We start from the raw sequence: 14,674 nt of genomic DNA, 5'->3' as shown, positions 1-14,674 counted from the left end.
TACATCCAACGTAATAGAGGGTTCTAACTTTGCTGTATAATTGGTTTTATTTTTATAAAGTTTGTTAAAAGTTGTTTTTCAGAGATAGAAAACTATTTGTATCCAACTGGTTGTTTCAGAAGGCTGACCATTTTGTTTCTATAGCATAAAACTAACACTCATGGAATCACAGAATGGTTGAGTTTGGAAGGGACCTCTTGAGGTCATCTGGTCCAATGCCCTGCTCAGGGACACCTAGAGCAGGTTGCCCAGGACCATGTCCAGGCAGCTTTTGAAGATCTCCAAGGAAAGAGACTCCACAACCTCTCTGGACAACCTGTGCCAGTGCTCTGTCATCCACACAATAAAGAAGTCTTTCCTGATGTTCAGAGGGAACCTCCTGCATGCCAGGTTGTTCCCACTGCTTCTTGTCCTGGCACTGGGCACCAATGAAAAGAGCCTGGCTCTCTTTTTTTGCAACCTCCCATCAGGTATTTATAGACACTGATAAAATTCCTCCTGAGCCTCCTCCTCTTCTCCAGGCTGAAGAGTCCTAACTCTCTCAGCCTCTCCTCAAAGGAGAGGTGCTTGAATCCCTTGACTCTTTCCAGTATGTCCCGGTTCCTCTTGTCCTGAGGGTCCCAGAAGTGGCTCTAAGTGCAACCTCACCACTGCTCTTGACCTGATGGCAATACTTTGCCTAATGCAGCCAAGAATACCACTAACCTTTTCAGTGGAAAGGTCACATTGCTGACTCGTGTTCAACTTAGTGTCTACCAGGACTTCTAGGTCCTTTTCTGCAAAGCTGCTTTCCAGCTGGGTAGTCCCCAACATGTACTGGTGCCTGGGGTTGTTCATCTCTAGATGCAGAACTTTGCATTTCTCCTGGTTGAAATTCATGAGGTTCTTGTCAGCCCACTTCTCCAACTTGTCAGCGCCCATCTGGATGGCATCATGGTGAATCAGACACTCCCCCCAGTTCTGTGTCATCTGCTAATTTACTGAGGGTGCACTCTATCCTATTGTGTAGATAATGAAGATGTTGAACAGAACTGGACCCAGGTGTACACTGTTAGTTATTGGCCTCCAACTAGACCTTGCACCACCAAACACTATCTCGACCCAGCTGTTCAGCCAGTTTTCAATCCACCACACTGTCTACTCATCAAGCCCATACTTCAACAGCTTTTCTATGAGGAACTTATGGGGGATAATGTAAAAAGCCTTACTGAAGTCCAGGAAGACAACATCCACTGCTCTCCACTTCTACTCTACTCTACCCTACTCTACTCTACTAAAATAAAATTAAAATAAAATAAAATAAAATAATAAAATAAAATAAAATAAAATAAAATAAAATAAAGGACAATCTTTTAGATCTTTTATCAGCTTGCTCCTAGCTGAGGTTCTGGATTATATTCCCTAATAACAAGGAAAGATAAAGGACTTCATGGACTTCATAAAAATCATAGAATGATTTGGGTTGGAAGATTATCTAATTCCAACCCCCCTGCCATGGGCACAGACACCTCCCACTAGACCAGGTTACCCAAAGCCCCATCCTACCTTGCCTTGAACATTTCCACCCTCTGAGTAAAAAGCTTCTTCCTAATATCTAATTGAAATCTACCCTTTTTTAGTTTAAAGCCATTACTCCTTCTCCTGTCCCAACACTCCCTGACAAAGAGTCCCTCCCCAGCTTTCCTGATGGCCCCCTTTAGGTACTGGAAGGCCGCTGTAAGGTCTTCCCGGAGCCTTATCTTGTCTAGGCTGAACAACCCCAACTCCCTCAGCCTGTCTTCATAGGAGAGGTGCTCCAGACCTTTGATCATCTTCATGGCCCTCCTCTGCACTCGTTCTAGTACTTCTGTGTCCTTCTTGTACTGGGTGCCCCACAGCTGAACGCAGTACTCCAGGTGGGGTCTCACGAGAGCAGAGAAGAGGGGAAGAATCACCTCCTTCAACCTGCTGTCCATGCTTCTTTTGATGTGACCTTGTAGACCTTTCTGATTACGTACATCCCATCAAAACTTAAATCTAAACGTTACGTCCTCTTCACTGACTCCTGACATCATAGCAACTATGAAAGTACTGTCTGTGACAGCCAAAACCTCAAAGAAAAGCACAGCAGTCCACATGTGACTGCACAGTCCATTTTCCAGGTGAAAAGTAGGTGACAGTTCTTTCAGAAGAGCTTTCTCATCGTAACCAAAGTTATCCCAGAAGCTGCTTATTAGAGCCCACAACAGAACTAAGACTTATGCAGAAGTCAGAAGTCTCTGCAACTCCCATGTTAATGTCTGAAGGATCTTTAACTGAACTTGTGCCATGCTAAACTCCTAAAATCATACAATCTCCGGAGTCAGAAGGGACCCACAACGATCACTGAGTTCAACTCAAATACATTGTGACAAGTGGGCAAAGAAATTCATAGTGTAATTACACCAGTTAAGCAATTCCTATAATTGCTACTGTTGTTTATTCATTCCACTGCCAGCTTAGAAGTATTAGCAGTTTAAACAGAGTGAAGTGTAAATGAAAGTCAGATCAATTACTGATAAAATTTGTTAAAAATGACACAGGAGTAAGTACAGCCAGACATGTTAGCTACTATGCATTAATTATCTTCATAGGTTTTGGTAGCACTTAATCTTTTTGACATTATTTAAATTAGAGAGCAAAGTGTTGCACTATTGGACCTGCAGGAGGTAGGATATCTCTAAACAGGGGGAAGCCCATGGGCTTGAATAGTAACTTAGTGGGCTATGTCTTATCTAAAATACTTTTAATGCCACATGTTGCTAATACTGAACTTCAGACACTACATTTACTCAGTAGACTCCTACATTAGAATTACATGGGCTGAATTCTTTGCTGCAATAGCTCCACTCAAGCTTATAAAAAAATAAGGGGCCTAAGGGGGATATAGGCAGTAAGTCAGCAGAATGTTCAAGTCATCAGACTGCATTTAATATTAGGGTAGAAATCCATCAACTGAACTGTGAGGGCAGAACATTTTCTCTCTCTAAGGTATACAGCAGTCAAGTGCAACCCCTGGCAAGGACATTGCAATAGGAACTATTCAGGGGTTATTCACTGATACCTCTGAAAGGACATTAAAAACTTTAGTCAGCAAAACACAATCACCAATTCAAAGCTGTGCTCACTCTCAAAATAAGAGCAACAGGACATTGTATCACCTTTCACAAGTTCTGAATCACCCTCTCAGTATACATCGGGGCATGGTTTCAACTTGGATTTTTAATTACGTTTGTATTAAGAGTGACAGTTTTGAGTGGAGGTAAGAGATCTCTTCTCAGACTGCCACTGGAGGAAAAACTAACTAATTTTCATTCATAAGTGCTAAGCATGGTCAAACCTTTGTTGACTTCTCAAGTGGGCTAAGTGAATTCACTTCTGCTTTCAGCTGGCACTCACCACCTTGAAGAACTGTGTCCTCTACTGGAACAGTTGGCAGTTTTCCTTCGTTTACACCAGGTCCATGAAAGAAGCAGATGCATAAGGAGATATGTGGGTTTTACTTTGGAGAAGTTTCCCTTGTGGAATGCTTGGAAGGAAAGGCTCAAATTCTTTTCCAGTTCACAGCATATCACTTTAGTATTCCTATAAGACAGTGGCACAGATGCTGTTTCTAGAAAATACATATTCTCCCAGGCAAGAATTCAGTAGAATGCTGGGGATGATTCTTTCTTCTGTTGGCTGGATCCAGGAAGCAAAGCATTTAATGTGGATTCTACTGATGTTTTTTGGAACAACTGGTACTAAAAAATAACACAAAAATTGATGAAAGTATGTCAGGTTTCTTGTGACACAAAAAATTCCTTTGAGGCAAAGCACAACAGATAATTCTCAGAGGGCTTTTTGCACTAGCAGAATCTGAAACCTCAGCTTCAGAAAATTATTTTTCAAGATAAAAATAGAAAAACAAACCACCACAAAAACTCTTCAAATTTTAACAACGTAATATAGACAAGGCTCAAAATACAACCTTTTTTCACACAGATGTGTTTTTTTTTTTCCACTTAAACACAAAGAGCGATATGTGTCAAATGCAGCAGCATGATACAATGCATTAATTTTTCAGACATATCCTGATGCGTTTATGGGGATGTACATATATGCATGATACTGTGATATAATCTGAATGAGACTATTTTATTACTGTCTTCTCTAATTTCTTCCTCAGACTTTATCATTACTCTCCTGAGACACACCTCTTCCTTTTCATGACCCTTGAAATTGAATGTTTTACATATATATTCTGTATGTAATAACTGCATATATACATTGGTATTTTAGAATTATATTTCTTTTCCTGCTGATCTAGCTTACTATCCCAATAGCTTCACTATAGTTATAGAGCAATCAGAATGAAAACAAAACAAACAAAAAAAGACAAAACAAGCAAATAAAAAACAAGCAAATAAAAAACAAACAAAAACAAGAACTACAGGCTATTTTCATGTCCATAGGAGAGTTCTAGAGCTTACTTCAGTGTTGGTGGCAAAAAGACCTTACAATTTAAAAGGGAAGTACCAGTTCAGGGATTCAGGTATGGTAATAGTGTTGGTGACAAAAGTTTAGATATAACATGCTGAACAAAGACTCACACTTGTGCCAGAGGTTATCCAGGAAATTTGCAAATAAAGTCCATTTAATTCTAATACGATACGGGTAGTTTAACAAAGCTTTCTAAGCTAACTCAGAATAGCCTAGCTTGAGAAATCTATAAGGTGAGGAAATGCAGTAAAATCAGGTTACTCTCAGCTTAAACAATTATAAGATTCCTGACATAGGGAGTAAAAGAAGGTTATGACATCAGGTCTGGATCTGATCCCTTTCTTTGTTTTAACTCATATATAACTCACCACTCATAACTCATACTGATTTTTGAGATATTTTTGAGAGACTAAATGAATTGAAGACAGTCTAATTTCACTTTAATTCAAGAGTTAACTAGTTAAACAAGTGGTCAATGCAATGGAAATTTATCAAAATGTTTTCTGAGGGGGAGAAGCTTGCTTTGTAACTGCCTCATATAAATATGAGATAGGCATCAGCATCTCTATTGATCTCCTCTCTTGTCTCCATTTCATGTCCGTCCTTACATTAAAAAAGCTCTCTCTGATTTGGGAAAAGAGCAAAAGAACTAAATAAATGGATACAAAAACAAACAAACAAGCATATATATATATGTATATATACGTGTGTGTATATATGTGTGTGTGTATATGTGTATATATATGTGTGTGTGTGTGTACATATATATATATGCATATATATATAAAACCTGGATGGGAAAGTAAATCATAAGCATCTAAACTGATGAGGAAAAAGGGTGAGGGGGTGGGGGGACAGAGAATGACAAGATAGAAAGAGCTCCTAGAAAGTGAGTAAGTGAGTTAACGACAAAGGAATAATGACTTTGCCTGGACGACCAAGATTACCAAAACTACATGTGCTTGGAGTTCCTCTACTGAATTCTTTCTTCCTGATCCAATGGATGGTTAATTGGGAGTGTGCCTGGAAGATGTTGATAAAGAGGCTTCCATGGTTTTTGTGGATTCATAGGGGTGTGCAAAGGAAAAAGGCTGTGATGCAGTCTGACCTCCGAACAAGATTCTTGAGGAGACAGAAGAGGAGCTGCAACCTATACAAACATGCATAGATATGAGTCACACGCTTTTCTTTTTATGGCTACATGTTATGCTAACCCAGAATACAAGACCAACTAGATCGCAGGGCAATTCCGTCATCTTTGGTTGTAGGTAACAAGGATAGATGCCTGAAATGTAAATAAGTAGTTTTCCCTGCATTGTAAGCTAGGTAGAGACATAACAGTTGTGAAATCTTAAAGGAAGAAAGACTATTTTTCCATAACCAGAATGTCAAAATCCCAGAAACATCAAGAAACAATGTTCGATTGTATAATTAAAAGTTAGAAGATTCTGGTTTCATATTTTTTCCTCTATATATAATGGAAGAAATTAATAGCCTTAACTTTCAGATAATCCTCAGAATTACTAGTAATTTTCTTCACAATTTTATAGATTCTTTCCTTTCTGAGAAGCTATACAGCAAGAAAAACATTTTGTGTGTCCTAAAAAAAATTACTTCTTTACTATAGAAAGAGAATAACAAAAAAGTTCTTTTATTCTACTTTAACCTTACTTTTTTTTTTTCAGGTTGCTATTGGACTTAAAAAGCTCTTTTGCCCTCCTCTTTTACAGACTTGCAATTCTAGTAGAAAGCTAAAAGTAAACTCAGCTGCAAAACTTGAATGCTATTTCATGTATTTGAGATGACCAAGACTGACTGATTTTTTAAAAAAAACTTCCTGACTTAAAGATCTAAAATAAACTTTAGAAAGAATTCTGTATCTCTCAAGCTCAGTTCAGTTTGAATCTCAGTCACCATTTTCTTTTGATAATCTTTGTAAGTTGCAGGCACAGCCTCAAGCGAAGACGATTTGGAAAAAATGCTGTAAGGATACCGTTTTCATGCCTGCTAGCAAGGAAGAAATTTAAAGTTGTGAGCTTGCCATGCAAGAAATATAACCATTCTTACGAAAATAAAAATATAAATACACAATGTTTTAATAATTATATAGTACTAGATATAGTTTCAAGATAATGACAGCTAAATAATATCGTCACTATATTCCTTAGAATCACAGAATCATTAAAGTTGGAAAAGACCTCCAAGATCATCCCTACCACCAATATCACCCACTAAACCATGTCGCTAAGCATCATATCCAACCTTTCCTTAAACACCCCCAAGGATGGTGACTCCACCACCTCCCTGGGCAACCCATTCCATGCAGCATAGTAAAATAAATGCTATTTCGTATTCTTAAATGTGTAACGTGAATTTGTACAGATGTTAGGGTTCTTTTCCCACCGTAGAAAAAAATGCAGTGTTTTTCTATTCAAACTCTGGCCCAGTCCAACCTTGTTTAATGTATAAGATCTTAGCAGTTAGAGTTAGTTGCTTGTCTCAGAGGAGAATGAGCAAATGTTTGAAAACAACATTCATATATTAACATAATGTTATGACTGAACACCTTGAAATGATAATAATATGGAAATGTCAAGGATTTTAAGTCCCAAGGGGAACTTTAACATAAATGTATTACATGTGCATAGCATTGTATTTTCCTGAATACATTTATATATTTGCTATATTTGCTTTTTTGTTGTTGTTGTTTTTTTCTTTTTCGGGGGGGTGGGTAAGAAACTCCTCTACACAGATAAAGACTAATATTTCAGATTGTGCATACAAATCATAAAACATAACATTTTAAAAGCCTGATTCATGTTTCACTGATGCTTTGTAAGACTTATACAGTCAACTAAAAAAATAGCGCTAGTACTGACAGCTCTTCAAAAATTCTCAAAGAAATCTGTTCAGCAATGGAGTCTGTATGTTTTCCTTAGCAGAAATCTCAAGGGATGCCAGAAAAAAAATGCCTTGAGCTTTATAAAAAAATGTATGCACCTTTGTATTTCTGGCACTGGGGACCCCACAGCTGCGAAATCTCACCGACGTTCCAAGAAATGCAAACCTAGGATTTTATAAAGTTGGTTTTAGGGTTAACAAATAGAGCAAGGAAAAATGTATCTAATATTAAAAAGTGAGCATCTAATTTGGCTGTAATATAAAGCTGCAGGCCAAAGAAGAAAGGTAAAGTGTAAATGCATGTCAATAAACATTTAAAAATGTCTCAAAGTTGATCCTAGAGGAAGGAAAAAGAAACCATTAACATGAGCATCATATCTCCTGGCAAAGGACTCAGATTCTGACAATTCACTACAAACACTGGTGCCCACTGCCAGCACCACTGTGAAGCCACTGACCTTATGACCTTAGGACCCAGAGGAGCAGAGGGAGGGTCAACATAACTGCAAGAATTGAGGTAGGAATGAAGTGTGAGTACAACTAAATTAAGTCACATTATTATTCTTTCTTTTCCTATAACAAACAAAATTGGGTTAATAATGATTTGACAAGATATCAGTTATATTAACAATAAATTATTGTGTTTCCTTATATAGAGAGTGTGCTTTCTCTGCCCATAAACAGTATTTTGAAAGTAATATGCAAAATAGATTGTATTCAACTGACCATATAGGACTAATTACCTGTAAAATATTTTTAATGAAAACTTGTATGAAAACATGAAAAATGGAGCAACAAAGAATTTAATTGAAAGAAGTAATTCCTGCTTTTGAATGGGTTTAACTCATGTTTGCTATCTGAACTAAAGTGAGGAAAATTGTTACTAGACTGAATTATAATTGCACATCTATGGTGTCTCCCATTTTGTTGTTGTTTTGCAGCATGTTTGAACTTGAACAAGAGAGAAATATTCAGGAAGAGATGCTTATGCATTGTCAACATTCAGTATGACAGCATTTACCTAGCTAGGGAGGCATATCCCTTGGCCCTGCCTACGCAGATATAAGGTTGTGCCCCATAGCTCTGTCAGGTCTAACTTTCATCCATCTCTGAGAAGGGAAGACTACAAACATAGGTTCCTTTTCTTGGGCAGACTCCTATAGAAAGCATAGAAAGAGTCAGCATCCCAACACTTTTAAAGGATTACATTTGCCCTTGAGGTAACCCTGAGGTATTTCAGGGAAGGTATAAAGAAGCAGAATTTACCTTTTCAGTGTGCTTGAGCAAACACATTGATTGGTATGCTGTCATGTTCTCAAATTCACAACAACTGCACTTCAGCAAATATATTGGGAACCCCAATTGCTGTCTTCTGCACTCAGCAAAATCTTTCTCAAGGCAAAACCAATAGGCAAGTAAGGACATAAATTAATTTTTGGAGATCAAAGACTTGCATGGAAGATGTCCCCAAGCTTTAATTTTCCATTTTCTTTCTGATAGACAGCAGGCCATGTATTTTTTTAAAGGATAGGCCAGACAGCTTCAGATATAATCACAAATATGTATAGGAATTTTTCAATTCAAACATTTCAAAATACATTCTATTTTTAGTCAAATAAAACATTCAGATAATATTTTGCATGATTTGTACATGTGGACAAATTTAGGCTTGGACCGCATAGCTTTTTTAGTAACAGAAAACCTGGTGACATAACTATGAACAAAGTACAGTAGTAGCACTTCACTCTTATAACTTGTTCACGAAATTTTAGAGCCTCTGTTATAAGTGTTATTCAGAAATGCAGACAATTTTAAACACTGAGAATTCATATTATCAAAAGATGGTTCATCACTGCTATTTTCTACTTTTTCCATTCCTACTGCTGTAGTCTGAAGAGAATCAATTGTATCTGTATTTTAAAAAGCAAGTTTCATAGTTGCCACTAGCACTGGAACAGTTTGGCAGATGAAAACTAAATGTTATGCATGTTGAAATCCTGATTCCCAGGAAAGTGGCTCGACATCTGCCTACTGATGGGAAGCACTGAATACACTTGCTATTTTGTTTTTCTTTGCTTGAACCTCTCTGCTTCACCTTTCAAACTGTCTTTATCTCAAACCACGTAGCTGTGTATTTTTTTTTTCAGTTTTGTCCTTCCAATTCTCTCCCCCATTCCAGAGTGATTGAGTGGCTGCGTGGTGCTGAGTGTCCTGCCAGGGTTAACTCACAAGATGTTAACTATATATTGTTAAAAAGGCATTGTGTATAATTGTATATATAACAATTACATATGTGCAACTTAAAATTCCAGTGCCAACACAGCAGTGCCCATGCCCCACATGGACACACACAACGCTTGCACAAGCCTGAGCAGCACTGACAGCCCCATCCTGTTCCTCCTCTCCAGCTAATCACGTCTGATCACTAATCACATCTGTTAGTGCAACACCTGCACTCCCATCACATGGTCTCCCCTGTATCTGGTCTTTGACACCAAGCCCATGCGGTAGCTGACCCCTAGACCCCTGGTCTCCCTCAGCTGCTGTTCCTGGACCTACAAGCCCCTGCAGTTTGTCGTTCCCACCCTGTTGCTGGCACTTAAACCACTGATTGTGTCCATATGCCAGTACAGCTTGAAGTTCACCGGCACTCACACATCCACACTCAGAAATGACAGCATACCCCTGCTGAGAATGTTTGGAAGTAAGATTTGATAACAACATAGTATGGACTCTGAAGTGATCAAGCACGGAGCATGGATAAAGCATGAACAGTCATTCTGACCAAACTCCTGTTTATACTCCAACAGACTCTTTTACCCCCTTTTCTCTTTATTTTCTTATACTTGTTCCTCGCTGATCCATCTTTTTCTCTCCCTTTGATCCTTTTCCTAAACAGTCTACAAGTGTCACACATTCCCACCATCCCTTTATAAAAAAAAAAAAAAAAACATAATACACTTCACAAAGTCTCAAAATGCCCTTCTTCGTGCATTCTTGAAGCTGTGACTGCCTTTTACAGTGGGAACTTCCCTCTTGATCCCCTCCATAGTGGGTTTCCTTCAGGAACAATGGCCCGATTGTCTTCGTTGGACAGTCCTAGGGAGCAACTGACTCAGTGTGGTCTGTTGTCACTGTGACTAGGTTCCTCCTGATTTGCCCTGAAGGTATTTCTGTTCAGATGATTAGCACTAACCTCCTCACCACAGCTAATAGCATAGGTGGAACTGTCACTGTTAGAGCGGGTCCAGAGGAGGACCACAAAAATGATCCCAGGGCTGGAGCACCTCTCCTACACAGAAAGGCTGAGAGAGCTGGGGCTGTTCATCCTACAGAAGAGAAGGCTCCACGGTGACCTCATTGCAACCTTTCAGTACTTGAAGAGAACTTATAAAAGAGATGGGGAGCAACTCTTTGCTCAGTCAGATAATGACAGGACGAGGGGGAATGGTTTTAAACTAAAAGAGGGGAGATTGAGATTAGAGGTTAGGAGGAAATTCTTCACTCAGAGGGCGGTGAGGCACTGGAACAGGTTGCCCAGAGAGGTTGTGGTTGCCCCATCTCTGGAGGTGTTCAAGACCAGTTTAGATGAGGCCCTGAGCAACCTGATCTAGTGGATGGCATTCCTGCCTATGGCAGGTGGAGCTAGGTGATCCTGTGGTCCCTTCCAACGCAAGCCATTATATGATTCTATGATTAGGTATGCAAGACTATAACAAACTCCACACAAACTCCCCAGTTCATGCAAGCCCTCTTTTTTTTTTTTTTTTTTTTGGTTCTGTTTTTTTCAGAGTTAGGTATGCAGAATTGGTTACTCTTATATCTTGTGTTATACTGCTGCGTATGCCTGGTACCACAAAACCTAATTTGCTGGTGTTTGCTCTACTATCAGCCACTGGAAGCTTCATTGTGATTTGAGACAATATTACTGCTGTACCAAAGACAAGATGCAAAGTAGGAATACAGGTTAGAGAAGGAGAAGTGTTTACACATGACATTCTAAGCTCATTACGCATATTTCTGTGTTTTCAGCCTGCAGTAGCTTCTGACCATCAAGTTAGTATTTTATAATGAGCTGATCTGCATTTTTTACTGACTTCTGAAACAGAACATGCAAGGATCAATTGAAAGCTAAAGCTGAGAGTTGCCTCCTGATAAGTTAGCATCATGGGGCTAAGAAGATGGCATATATCATTAGTGATAGACTCAGTTACAGATTTTTATCATTGGCAGAATGATGTAACCCTCATTACAAAAGAACATTGTTTAACTGATCCATTTTCTCCCAGCAGTCCTGTTTTTTGTTTTTTTCCTTTACAACATGAAAGCCAAATTGCAGTTCAGCTTCAATCAAGTGAAAACATTATATTACTGCAGGAATAAGAAATAGTCTCTGCACATTTTAATTACCATCATTTAAATATGAGAAAGCCATTATACGATTAAAGTTATAAATGCTTCCAACGGACATTTTAAATAATAGTTAAATTAGTGAAGGGAAACCATGAAAGGATTTTTATTTTTATTTTTAATGTAATGACCCCCAACCATTTCTTAGTTCCCAAATCATTTTTAGGTTTGCAAGAGCTCACTCAGCTTAGCATACATGCCGTACCATTACTACCTCAAACACACATGAACAAGAGAGATTTTTATTCTCAATTATAATGAAAGACTTAAAGCAACAAGTGTAATAATTAAGTCAGGCAAGCTAATGTATAGTACATAGGTAATAATGATAACCCTCACAGTTTCTTGCTGAAGGCTGAATACACTGAATAGAATTTAAACAAAATGCCTATAGCTTCTAAATGACTTTAAATAGGCAATCATTTCAGAAAGGGGGAGCTAATAGCTCCTTTCCTCACCACACAGAATACTGTGGAAGAATGAAACAAACATATTTATCTACAAAAAGCAACTGTAAAAAAAAAAAATACCCAAATTGCATCCTCTGTAATTGACCAGGAGCCAAACTGAGAACAAGTCATTCTGAAGGTCTAATGGAGTATTGGCAAGAATTAAGTGGTTTCTGCTGTGGCTTATTTCTCACCTCTTATGTTTCAAGTAACACAATCTGTTGGCTTAAAGACTGAATCTCTTTAAGCAATATAATTTTTTTGCACCAACAGCCACCCTATTACCTCTCCCCAGAACAATAAAAACACTAGAGACTTCCCTTGGTAGAAAGAAACTCATTTCCTCCCCTCTACAGATCATGCCAAATCAAGCATTAAGCAAAATATACAATAATATATTGAAGATCTGGGTTCAGTTCTGTACTTTTCTATGCATTTCTATAGAGACCAAACTTCTTGACATCTGTAGTGCCCATACGCAGTGCTTTTACCCAGCTGAGCAGCTGAACTCGACTACAACCTCTCCCTCACTCCCCCTCCTCAAAGGAAAAGGGGGAGAAAATACAATGAAAAGAAAAAAGACAGGGCTCACAGGTTGAGATAAGGACCCAGAAATTAATCAACAATTATCAACACTGGGAAAACAGACTCAGCAAGGGAGATTAATATCATTTATTACCTATTACTAACAGGCTTGAACAGTGAGAAACTGAAAGCAAATGAGAAACACCTTCCCCCCTCTCCTACCTCCTCCCCTTGAGCGGCACAGGGGAATTGGGGAATGGGGACTGCAGTCAGTCCCTAACACTTCGTCTCCGCCACTCCTTCATGGTCATTCTCTGCCCCTGCTCCACGTGGGGTCCCTCCCACGGGATGCCGTCCTTCCCAAACTGATCCTGCGTGGGCTTCCCACAGGCTGCAGCTCTTCAAGAACTGCTCCCATATGGCTCCGTACCACAGGATCCATCCATCAGGAGCAAACTGCTCTAGCACAGGTCCCCCCACAGGCGGCAGCTCTCCCCGGATTCCCTGCACCCACATGGGCTCCTCTCCACGGGCTGCAGCTCCGGCCCAGGGCCTGCTCCTGTGGGGGCTCTCCATGGGCCGCAGCCTCCTCCAGGCCACATCCACCTGCTCGACTGGGGGCTCCTCCACGGGCTGCAGCGTGAAGATCTGCTCCATGTGGGACCCATGGGCTGCAGGGGGACAGCCTGCTCCACCAGGGGCCTCTCCACAGCCTGCTGGGAATATCTTCTCTGTGCCTGGAGCACCTTCTGCCTTCCTTCTGCACTGACCTTGGGGTCTACAGGCCTGGTTCTCACTCCTCTCTCCCAGCTGCTATGGTGCAGCAGTTTTGTTGTTGTTGTTGTTATTTGTTTGTTTTCCCCTTCCTTCAATCTGCTCTCCCAGAGGCCCAACCAGCGTTGCTCCTTGGATCAGCTCTGGCCAGCAGTGGGTCCCTTCCGAAGCCGGCTGGAGCTGGCTCTGATCTGACATGGGGCAGCTGCTGGGCTCTGCTCACAGAAGCCACCCCTGCAACCCTCAGCTACCAATACCTTGCCACATAAACTGAATAGACCACATTTTTATTAAATTATCTTAATCCTATATGGGATATCAAGATGTTAGTGTGCTACAAATAGAGTTTTTGTTTTTCTCTGTTTGAAGATTTTTTTTCCTTGCATCTAACATTCACTTTGTTCTACTGCAGTTCATGTGGATATCCATATTTTAGCTCTCATTCTGCCCAAAAAATGTTGTATACATTTTTAAGTTTTGTGATAAAAACCTCATCTCCAGACACACTTGAAAGAGCTAAGAGTGATGATGGAAGGTTGGGGAACCTGAGTAATATGCCCAGAGAAACAGAGTCCTGACCTCAGCACCTCCTGGGGCTTGATCAGCCTATGAGCTGGGTTGAGACCCAGCACCATTGGTCAGTAAGAGTAGGTCTCTAGACCACCTTGCAGAGTGACAGGTTACTGTCTAAGGGTGCAAGACTCATAGGATGCCATGGCAGAGCATTTTCGAATTTCACAAGACTTAGTGTGGGACGTTTAGGGGAAGAACCAAAAACAGAAAAAGGAAAGCATCAAAGTGGTTTGGTGAGGAACAAATGTGGGAAAACAGGATAAAGCACCAACAGGACTTGGTTGCCTGGGAACAGATTGCTGGTCGATACGCTTGTCTAGCTATGTATGCCCTGCACCTGGTCAGCTCAATCTGTCCAGTCTTCTCATTAAACTCCAGGTCTAACTATTTTCGTGTCTGGGGGCTCTCTGTTGAGTGGGCATGGGTGTTTATGGGGGGCCTGAGTGCCAGCAACCAGAGTTAAAGAGGTCTTCTTGTCTGTGGTGTCAGCAACTGGAACAATTAAGTGCAGGGATGTCAGTGTTTGACTGCAAGCAAATAAC

This window comes from Cygnus atratus, chromosome 2 (genome assembly GCF_013377495.2).
Source record: "Cygnus atratus isolate AKBS03 ecotype Queensland, Australia chromosome 2, CAtr_DNAZoo_HiC_assembly, whole genome shotgun sequence".
NCBI classification, from domain to species: Eukaryota; Metazoa; Chordata; class Aves; order Anseriformes; family Anatidae; genus Cygnus; species Cygnus atratus.
The sequence above is the reverse complement of the archived record's forward strand: the minus strand, read 5'-3'. Positions refer to the sequence as shown.